Genomic DNA, 10,257 nt, shown 5'->3' on the forward strand with positions numbered 1-10,257 from the left:
CCGGAGAAATTTCGATTTAGCCGGCAGCCGATTTGTTAGCCGGTTTGCAGAAAAAAATTAGCCGTTTTTAGCCGATTTTGCTATTTGCCTTGTTTTCTTAAATTTTAAATATGTATATATGTTTCCCTTTTTGACTAAGCGACCCAAAATATGTTAGAAATGGCTACTAGCCCTATCGTGGAGAAAATTTTCATCTCAGGCAGGGTTGTATGAAATTGTGCTGATTTCGCTTATTTTTATTTTAAACGAAGAAGGGATTTTCTTCATAAAATGTTTGTTATAAATGTCTTAATTTTAAGTGTGAAGTTTTATTTGCAAACTTAGAAAATAAGAAATTGCTTCACTGTTAAGACACTTAAGATGCGTTTGTGTTTGGATATAGTGCCAATAAGCAGAATAAATATTATATGTAGATATTGTCTTCCCAGATAGCGCATATTCAATTCTGCCTAAATTACAAAACATCATTTTTGCCCACTCCCAAAGGTTTAAGGTAAGGGAAAAATTGATATTTTCAAGCACTATGTACACATATGTATTTTTTTTAAACAAACTTTCTTGCTGAGGACTTATTTAAATTCCAAAAACCGAATGCCAACTTGAATTAAAGGAACCAACACTGAAGTGAGTCAAAATGAAAATAAAAGAGCACAAATTTCTATGTAATTTCTATGTATGCAAAACTCTCTGGGAATCTTACGAGATATCTGCCGGTCATATGACTGGTCATCTAAATGGGTGATCTGCAGTCTTTTGGCATCATATTTTACATCAGAATTGAAGGGATTTCTGAAAGATCTGACCAGTTCTTTTATGTAACTGTGATTTTGCATCCCTTGTCAACATATGGCCTCGGTTGATGTTAGCTTAAGGTCGTTGTTTTACTGCCTTAAAATTGAAGGAAAATTTTTACAGCGTTTTTTATGTGTACTGGTTTCTATTTGAGTGTATTGAGAATCGGTCATTCTGAAAGGGCCTTCTAGGGAAGACAATAGGTTTGTTCGTCGAAAATCTAGCGAGAATTATCACTCAAGATATCAGATAGTAAGAAAAAATGCTCCCAAATTCTCTCTCATGTAGAGAAACTTGCAAATTTCTGTACGAACGTAAATTTGTAAGTTTTTCTGCCAGCTAGTGTCCACGGTTGCATTTCAAACAAAAGAAATTTAACGAACTTGTTTATTCAAATTATCGTCGACAAAAAATCCAACCATGTGCCACAATCATATGTTTTTCTTAATTGAAAATTCTTGTTGGCAAAATTTTTTCCGGCTCGAATTTGTAACTTCTCTCCAAGAAATAGTGTTTTTACCCGTGATTTAGTTAAATAAAACATGTGAAATTAAGTTGAAACATTTTAGCCGTTTTTAGCCGGTTTTATTTGCCAATTTAGCCGGTTCGGCCAAAAAGTTCTGGCAACACTGGCTACAACTACAGAAAAATTCTGCGGTGTTGAGTTTTCATTTACATGGCGCTTTGGTAAGACAGATCGTGTCAGCTGACTCGGGTTTACGTACCGGTAGGTTTACGTTCTTGACTAATTCAGCTTTACACAATCAGTGATAGTGTGTTGCTTAGGCTGAGGGTGTAGCGTCGATGGAGATTCGTTGTGGTGGCACTTTTGTGTATATACTACACGCATTTCAAGGCAACAACCAGGGGTTTGCAACTTCTGGTATAAGTTGTGGTCTTGAAGACTTTCTTTTCGTAGCGCCGTTTGAATAAAGATTTCATAGGTCCCTAATCTTCATTCTTAAAAAGTTCTGCAATTTTTCATAAAACATGCTTCGAAATCCCCTGAAAGTCTCTAAACTCTGACTAAGTTCTCAAGATTGTTTTTCAAATGTTCTTTGGAAGCGTGGAGTTTTTTTATATCGCTAACATATTACAGAACTCTATAAACCGCCTCGAAAAAATAGATATCGCACAGCCTCTTCAAAAGAGCCACAACTCGAAAAACACATCCGGAAGTAGAAGTACAGACAGGTTCTTCAATTCACCTCCGAGTAAATTTCAACCACATTCAGGGCTCGAATCGTCACATACGATATCGTATTACTCGTCACGTAAAAACACATTTTTCGGATTATGACATAGACACGTGAACCTACTCTTTATCCCATTTAGCTTATACGACTGACGTATCACGTAATTTTCTTTCGTATGGTTTTCGATCCAAAAACGAATGTTACGATTCGGGCCTAGTTTGAATTCAAAGCGAAAGTCAGGTCAACGTTATCGGAGGGGACCAAGGACTGTTAATACAGCATCATTCCCCAAAAACCCTTTAGTAAATTGTATTCTGTGCAATAAGAAAAACAATACGAAGAACAACCGAAGACGAATTCGAAGAGTAATAAGACGAACACAAGTACAAAGGCAGTTACGAACACGAGTAGGAAGACGAGTACGAACACGAAGAAGAATGCAAGAGCGAATACGAACAGAAAAGAGAAGACGAGTTCGAATAATTTTAACTAATAGATACTAGTTTTTTTTTTTTGCATAGTCGGTAAGAATATTAAGGGTATTTATCAAACCTTATAAATGCATTGTAAACCGTATAAACTTATAATTGTGTAAACCTTATAAATGAACTGTCAAAATTTGTATGGAAACTCGTTTACACATTTCTGATAAATTTATCCAGCGATTTCACTGAATAAACTTGATAAACTGAAGACAATGCAACTCTGTCGCAACTCTAGCTATGTTTTCTTAGGCAATAATCGGGATCCGCATACAAATTTTGCACGCAAATTCAACAACGATATGATCCTGATAGAGATCTGGTTCAATTATTATCCCGTCTGTTTGTTTTGATAACTGATAATTCGCAAAGTTTGGTAGCCGTGACAAATGAATTCATACACAAACAGACATTCTGCCATTGTTTCTTATAACTTGCTTCAAATAAATAACCTTTATGTTATATGTACATTTATTTAAATAGATATCTCGTAAATATAATTTTTTCCAATTTAGTGAGGTAGTTTCTATAATTTCTTTATCCCCGTGCTAGTAGTATAAAGTTAGTGACACTGCGCTTTATAAGCAAAGAAAACACGACTATTGTCGCATGTGTAAACGAAAAGAGAGTGTGGGTCGTTCATGTAACAGAGTGCATAAACTTATAAGATTATCTGCAGTGTTGCCAGAACTTTTTGGGCCGACCGGCTAGATTGGCAAAAAAAAGCGGCTAAAAACGGCTAAAATGTTTTAGTGAAATTTCACATAGACTCTGGCAAAAAACGGCTAAAATGTTTTAGTGAAAATCCACATGCTTTATTTAAATAAATCGCAAGAAACGAAAGACTAGTTAACACTATTAATTTATATCGAGTGTATATTCCTCATCATCAAATGAATCACTATTGTATATATCACCTGAATTCATTAATTTTAAGAGATCGTCATCTACAGTAAAATTATGGCAGCATTTTTCTTCACGTTTTAAACCGTATCTTATATATAAAATAGCGTTTACCGTTCTAACGCACATTGGATTTCTTTGCTTAGTTTTTATTATATTCATTGAACTAAATATTCGCTCTACTTCTGCATTACTTATAGGGAAAACAAGAAAACTAGGTTGCAAAGGTCAGCAAAAGGGTTTTCTCCTAGGGCATTTCGAAATTGATAAACTTCGGCCCAAAATTTTACAGTTGAGTCTAAATTACTCCAGGTATGTAACGTTAACCGTTGCCATTGCATCTCTATGGATGTTTTTTTGTCGGCATTATATTTGTGTTTTTGTTGCTGTAGTTGAACAAATACTTTTGGGTTAATTACTCTTAATGCATTTCCAACCGAAAAAAGTCATTTTTTTTAGTTTGGCAATATTTGTAGGGAGGCGTTGGCGTATTTCCTTTATTAAAGTGATAATAAAATAGCGACCATTTTCTCGAATTATATTCTCGGCTTCGTGGTCAAAAGCGTTTGTGCTTACTTTTGTTTTTAAATACTCTTCAAAACTGTGATAAAACTGAGGAAATGGAGCAAGGTATGGTTCCAACGGGGAGCATATAGGATCAAATGTGTCCGCGCTAATAACCACTAGGCAGCATAGATGCGAAAGTAAAACATTCAGTTCATTAAAAATCTTCATTGGGTCTGCATTATTGCTTTCGAAAAACTTGTTTACTTTTTGCACCTGAAAATTAGGCAAATAGTAAAATCGGCTAAATACGGCTAACTTTTTTTTACAAACCGGCTAACAAATCTGCTGCCGGCTAGATCAAATTTTCTCCGGCTAGTTGCTATCAAAACCGGCTAAATCTAGCCGGAAAACGGCTAAAATGGCAACGCTGTTTATCTGCTTGATAAAGTTATCGGTTTAGATGAATACCACTATTGTATTGTATTCCTGGACTGTTTGAATAAATGAAATGAAATGAATACGTAGACCAACCGAAAAAAAATAGGAACATGAAATAGGAGGTGATGAATACGAAGACGAACACCAGGACAAGCGACTACAACGAATGCGTAGTTAAATGCAAAGCCGCATGCGAAGACAAATGCGAATATGAGGAGGGTTCGAAGCCGGAAACGAATGCGGAGAAGAATACGAATGTCCAAGAATAATGTGTCAACGAATACGAAGTTGTATACGAAGATATACGGATACATTCCGAAGACAAATATAGAGAAAACGAAAATGAATGTGAAGACTACAACGAAGACGAAAGAATCTACCGGACGCTTCATGAACCAAGAAGACAAGATCACGACAGCAGAAGAGTGGCCCGTTATAATCGCACTTATGAAAAAAGTAGGGCGATTTTGACATAAGCCGTTTGTTTACATTTGTTCGTTGTTTACATATTGGTGGTGGCTTTTTACTGCAATTTTCTTAATTTTCGCTTGTGACAACGTGTGCACACATAAGGTAAAGAATAATTTAACACAACGACATGATTTATAGGAGAATTTGCATAATAAAAATGATTATTCATGCGTTCAACAATTACGCGTTTTTTTTTGTTCTCTTCGTTGTTTACTTCTTACAACAAAGATGGCGTCGAGATTTCAACAGCTAGAAAATAACTTTTTGAAATGAAACTTCTTAGGCGGCGGTATCGCAAAAATGGAGAGTGAAATTTTTAAAACTGAAAACGTTACATGAGTGAGAAGGAAGATATAGGTAGTATAGGGAAGGGGAAAAAAGAAATAAAGCGACGCATGACGGGTACGAGTACCTACATATGTATATATGTATGTTTGAATGCACGTATGTATGTATACACCCATATATATGTATGTATGAACGAACCCAGTGGGAATTAGGAGCACGTAATAATACCTTATTAGCAACTTACTCTTCACCTGGCAGTCATTACCATTTCCCTGCCGAACGTCCCTTACTTTTACAAAGGCATGGCCGCCTTATGTAAGTAGGAATTTAGAATGTACATTTGGTATCAGACATACTTCTGAGCCGCTTTACAAAGTAAGTTACTAGTAATGCAGAGAAGTCGCTCGGAGTAGTTCGGCAATTGGAGATAACTTCGGCTGCACGTTACTTTGCAACTGACAACGTAATGTGTCGTCGGAGGTGTTCATTTTGTGCTTTACTAGTAGATGACATTGGCCATGATGACAATTTTGGTACTAAAAACTGAAAGAAAACATGGCTTACCTCGCAAGGTGCTTACCTATTTTCCCAGTGGGTAGGTATAAAATTAAACACCAAAAGGGTAATTTGGTGGAGGTTTACACATTCATTGTTTTCGCTTAAAACATCAAATGCCTAAGTTTACACATTTCTTGTGAACACAGAATGTTTAAAATTGCACTTAAAATTTTACACATTAAATGTTTAGAATTTAGACATTTGATGTTTAAATTTAAACATGTCAAATACACATCTAAAGTTTAATTTAACACGGTGTGTAAATTTACACGCATTAGGAGAGGAAACTGGTTACCTATCTTAATATGCGTAAATTTAAAAAAAAAAAATTTTGAGTGTAGGATTGGGTTGAAAGAATAATAAAATTTGTATTGTACAGTTTTCACTCGAAATTAAGTCATTTTAATTTCTTAGCAGCTCATATTAGATATATTTGCTATACAAACTAAGCGCCATTTTCTCAAGTAAACACAAAATTTGTTCTGAAAAAATTTGTTTGACGGGCAGATGCATTTTAAAACCTACTTGAGAAAACGGCTCTAAGTAGATCACAATTTCTATGTAATTCATATGGTACGTGTACGCATAATTCGTTTGTGCTTAAAATGAAGCAGTCAGAGACAAATACTTACTTAGTAGACTCGAAGCATTCATATATGTACATACATATAGCAAATACAACTTGCCTTTAGTTTCTTTTTGTTGTTTCTTCAATTAAAATTTAATTTTATATTTTCATAAATATTCCATAAATGCAAATTCACACAGAAAAATTGCGAGCTAGCTTCTAGCATTATTTTTGTTCGGCAGCTATTTCGCATCTATCGCTGTTCACAACCACATATTCTAGTAAACACCTGTAATCTAGAAACGGTCACCTACACTCTAAAAAATTTTTGTTTAAATTTGCGCATATTAAGATAGGTAACCAGTTTCCTCTCTTAATGAATGCAAATTTAAACACTTCTTGCTTACTTTTACTTATCATATGTGTGGCGTAGAAAAAATTTCAAATTTGTTTTTTGAGTTTTAAACATTTATTGTTCACATTTTCACAGTTTACACATAAAATGTTTAAAATTTCCTCTAAAAAATGTTCGCTTAAATTTACGCATATAAAGAGAGGTAACCAGTTTCCTCTCGTAGTGTGTGCAAAATTAAACACTGTCTGTTTACTTTTACATATCAAATTTGTCACGTAGCGCACACAAGGGGTGGGTTTTGGGGATAAATTTATTATGGTATAAGAAATTTTGATAGAAAAAATTTTCTTTTCCAATTCTTGTGCGTCATTTTGTAAGAATTTTTCTTTTTTCTTGAGGGCTCTTTAAAGTCTAACTGCGAATGAAAACATTGTCCTAAAAATATGCAATGCACACTCACTTACTGTTGGTTTTTACACTTTATAGCCTAAACAAGTTTACCACTGATATGTACTCAATAAGCATTCGAAGATTTAATTTGCTAACTTCGAATTCGTTTCACCAAAATGAGCTGCATGATAAAAATACAAGTTCAGTAAAATTTTCGTTATTCGAAGTATTAAAAAATGAGAATCCAGAAATCGAGGAACATGAATAAAAAAGTGTAAAAAATTCGTGAAATTATTTAATTTATTTATATTAAAATTCTTTTGTAAAATTTTGTATTACTTTTGAAAGTTGAGTGCATCTTTAACCGTTAATTTTTTCATGATTTAATGATCGGATCTAAACCAAATTACGAGACGACCCTTAAGGTACCATCTTTCTGGTAAAAAAAAAATAATTATTGGAATCGGTTCACGCGGTGCGAAGTTATGCGGTGGAATAAATAAAAGAAGTAAAAATACTCCGAAGAATTGATAACCTCCCCTTTTTTGAAGCCGGTTTCAAATAGTCTGAGTTCTTTGTAAATTTTATGTAAATAAAATGCAATTAATGATACTTTAAAAATTTATTTATTTATTTCATACTGTAAATAAAACTTTCGTAAATGTATTTTAAAGAGCGAATTTTCAGTATCTGCTGATGATATATATTTAGAAGTATAAATACTTTCCCCCCCAAAAATATATTCCTGCGTGCGCCTCTGGCACTTAGTATTTACTATTTGTAAAAAATATATTTTTACTTTCAAAATTTTTGTAATTTTAAACATTTCATGTGTATATTTTAAACAACTCATGTTCAAAATCAAATCTTGAACATCTTATGCGTATATTTGAACAGATTCTGGTTGAAAAATAAACACTTTTCAGTAGTAGTTTTACATGCACTTTTTAGAGTGTAGTTATCGTCGTTTTGTTCATCGTCGGCGCATTCGTCGTATGTAAGTATGTATGTAGATGTCGTTGTGCCGTGATCATTGTTGCCGGCAACGTTCCAACGCGCAAAACATCTAAAAGACGCGAGTCATTATAATCGTGAAACTCATTCGTGTTCACACAACCTAAGCATCGTTTCGATTTATTTTTCGTACTTTTCAAGTTTAAGTTCTGAACACATTGAAAACGACGAGCTACCGACCACAGCTTCCAATTTGTCATCTTTATTATCTAAGCGCTTTGTCGATGGCGACATGATTTCTTTGAACGCGGCAGCGACATCATGAATTTGTATGAGTTTGACATAAAAGAAGAGGAAGAACCTTATCTGTCGCCAGAAAAATAGAAATAGATCTAATCTGGCCACAACCACAGCCGACGCGTAGCCCGGTCGTCGCCAAAATAATTATCTACTAGAGTCCAGCGCAATTGTATTTGCCGCATTTCATTCAATAAGTACTCCTTGCATTGTACTCTACTCCCAACACATTGTTACTTTTTTTCCGCATACATACACTACTTGGCGTTGAGAGAGTAAATACTTGACGTACTTGCTATTACTCCACCAAAGTACGTACTCTACTTTCCCTCATCGCGTACGAGAGATATTTGCTGCTGCCAAAAGGGAGTAGCAAATCTACTCTCTGTATACTTGTAGTACGGTAAGTACTTGCGTATTAAATTTCAATTCTGGTTGTTAGCCTACTAGTTGATATCGTTTGCAGCGCTGGTCAGTGAAATTGAAAGAGTAAAAATAGAATATGGAAATCGACGATGTAAGGAAATGTTTACGGCCTTATTTATAAAAAATAACGTAGATTTAGACAGTTGTTTAATGTGACATTTTCATAAAACTTTTGTATTCAAGCAGCTTTTTAAATCTATGTATGTACTTAAATTTTTATGAAAGTATTATTTCTCGTCTCTAATTTTCTATAAAACTGTTTGCAGTCATTAACCAACAAATAAGTTGTCAAAAACAATAACTTAAGCAATGCTGCTATACGAAATAAAATTATTAGTGGCAAATCAAAATTTTGAAAAGTGCCGATTTTCACATTCGATAGTTGGACATGGTAGCGACGAGATGTACGAGCATTTTTTTCTTAAGAGCTGCATACTGATTTAAGAAATTTTTTATAGAAGAAAATTTATTTTCCATTTATTGTGCGTAATTTTGTATGAATTTTTAGTTTTTCTTGAGAGCCTTTACAAATAAAAAAAATTTCGGAATATGTACATACATATGTACATACATACGCAGCCATATAACTTGATTTCAAGAGAAACGAATTTTCATTTGGCACGTTCAGAAGGCGAAACAGCTCAGCAACTGGTGCGATTGCACCTTCTGAACGCGTTGTTGCGTACTTCTGATCAACTGAATAGTTGCATGTTAGATGATCGTAATATTTTTCTGATCATTTGAGACAACATGTTGGTGTGCACCTTTGAGAGTTGAATTTGACAGCTAATGTATGAAGTCGTTCAAAAGACGCATAACGATCACTGATTTTTGTTTAGCAACGGTTGCGCTCAACTGCTGCGCCTTCTGAACCTACCTATTGATAACTTTTTTTTTTTGATAACACTGCGACAGCTCAAATTGGTATTGAGTAAACCCAAATGCAAGATAGAGTTTTTGAATTTCATTGAGTTTTTTTAATAAATACTGAAATTAGAGGTGTATGAATGGCGAAAGAAAAACTTCATCCGATTTTTTTTAAATCGAAACTACATTTTAACATATGTACATATGTCCATGCATACATAAATATATTTAATATGAACCCATGGTTTCAATTCTACGCATATCGTCAGGGTTTTCCTCACAACTTGGTTTTGCTGCAGTGAAGCGACAGAACAAGTGACGAGAAAATATATATGCGGACACTTACATATATATGTATCTATGCACATACGTATCTATGCACATACGTATCTATGCACATACGTATCTATGCACATACGTATCTATGCACATAGTACGTATCTATGCACATACATATCTATGCACATACGTATCTATGCACATACGTATCTATGCACATATGTATGTATCTATGCACATACGTATCTATGCACATACATACATATGTACTTAGGTATGTATATCAGCATTTTAGTTGAAAGTACATGATCCAAAAAATTCTTCTATCATTCTTGCCACAAATGTATGTTTTCTTCGAAAATACTCAAGTACTACCAGTAGAGTACTCTACTGTCAAATACCTTTTACTCGCAGTAGTTGCGGAAGGCAAAGTAAATACTCTACGCGTGTTGCTATTGATCGGTAGTTTACGTACGCTTGCTGAAA

Source organism: Rhagoletis pomonella, unplaced genomic scaffold, assembly GCF_013731165.1.
Source record: "Rhagoletis pomonella isolate Grant_MI unplaced genomic scaffold, Rhpom_1.0 Rhpom_scaffold_00002, whole genome shotgun sequence".
Lineage (NCBI taxonomy): Eukaryota > Metazoa > Arthropoda > Insecta > Diptera > Tephritidae > Rhagoletis > Rhagoletis pomonella.